Raw genomic sequence first — 1497 nt, forward strand, 5'->3', positions numbered from 1 at the left:
CCAAACACCCTCCTGGACTCTTTTTTCTCTCTGAACTAAACCCTCCCATGCCTCAGTCTGCATCATCCAATCACGGGGTACAAAGAGGATCTTGATGTAAAAATGCTGCAATTTTATTTATACCTTGTTGCAAGATTAATTGTCACCGGTTGATTTTTGTCCATTGTTGATGTCGTTCATACAAGCTCTTGGCCTCAGGCTGGGGAGTTTTATTGTTTGTTTGTCGGTTGTTTTTTTTTCAAAAGCCTTTTTCATTAAATGTAAGCAAATCTTGTCCTAATAGCTCTCAGCCATAATGACTTGATCGTATCTTTTAACGACATTTTTAAAGAATATTGAAATGTTTCCAACAATTTTTTCCCCCTCTTCTGTTCCATGAGTATAATGATTGCTTAATCCATAATAATTTTCGCTGGCCATTTTGTGGCAGGCAGTCGTCCTCCAAAGTTTTTTTTGCCAAATTATGTTGACTATGTCTCTGGTCCTGCGGAAGTAGCTGTGAACACAGTGAACGCAGGTGTGGAATGCCATAGATGTCTGAGTTCTCGCCATTCCTCGAATGAGACATTGGCAGTCAGTTGCAGTCTTGTCCTTGTAAGGCCTTCTTACGATTCATAACTATGTGGGGTTTTTTTGTGAGAGGAAGTTTGTCAGATTGTGTTTTACTGCTCATGTTGTGAACTGGGGAGGACTGATTTCATTTTTCCTTATACTTTTTAAGTGTAGATATGATATTATCTGTTAAAGGTGTACGAACGAAATAGGAAACAGGTTGTAGTTAAAGGAAACAGGTTTTAGTAAAAGGAACCAGGTCTAAGAAAAAGGAAACAGGTTTTAGTAAAAGGAACCAGGTCTAAGAAAAAGGAAACATGTTTTAGTAAAAGGAACCAGGTCTAAGAAAAAGGAAACATGTTGTAGTTAAAGGAAACAGGTTTCAGTAAAAGGAACCTGGTTTTAGAAAAAGGAAACAGGCTTTAGTAAAAGGAACCAGGTCTTAGAAAAAGGAAACATGTTTTAGTAAAAGGGACCAGGTCTAAGAAAAAGGAAACATGTTGTAGTTAAACAAAAACGAAATTTGAAGGATCCTTTTTCTTCTTCTTCTTGTTGTTGTGAATGCAACAAACCAAAAGATGGGTGAAGATACCCCTTAGCGTCTCCCCATTCATCGCGGTTTGCAGCCTGGAAAAGAATGGCTCGGATAGCTTGCATAAACGAAATAAATAGTTCTTCTTCAACAATTTTTTTCATGGTTCCGAACTGTGGGCTCTGGTTTCAATGACGATATTTTTTACGTGCTGTACTACGTTTTGCGAATCACATACTCATTGGAAATGTTTTTACTTGATCAAGAACAAGGCTCGGATTTTTGTGTGTGAATGATTTTTCGTCAGCTTGAGCTATGGTTACTCAGAATTTTAAGACGTGCTGTAGTGGTCATGTTATGTTCAGAACGGCAAAGCCCCGTGTGTGTGTGTGTGTGTGTGTGTGTGTGTGTGT

The 1497-nt window shown here is 38.4% G+C and overlaps 1 long non-coding RNA gene across 1 annotated transcript; it reads left to right on the forward strand.

Annotated features, from left to right (window-relative positions):
* The first annotated feature begins 6 nt into the window (after positions 1-6).
* On the forward strand, positions 7-1319 carry LOC118479031. The gene is made up of 2 exons (XR_004859432.1): positions 7-791; positions 932-1319. It is a non-coding gene; the product is annotated as an uncharacterized LOC118479031 (long non-coding RNA).
* The last annotated feature ends 178 nt before the right edge of the window (positions 1320-1497 follow it).

The sequence above is a fragment of the Aplysia californica genome, unplaced genomic scaffold (genome assembly GCF_000002075.1).
Source record: "Aplysia californica isolate F4 #8 unplaced genomic scaffold, AplCal3.0 scaffold01470, whole genome shotgun sequence".
NCBI lineage: Eukaryota > Metazoa > Mollusca > Gastropoda > Aplysiida > Aplysiidae > Aplysia > Aplysia californica.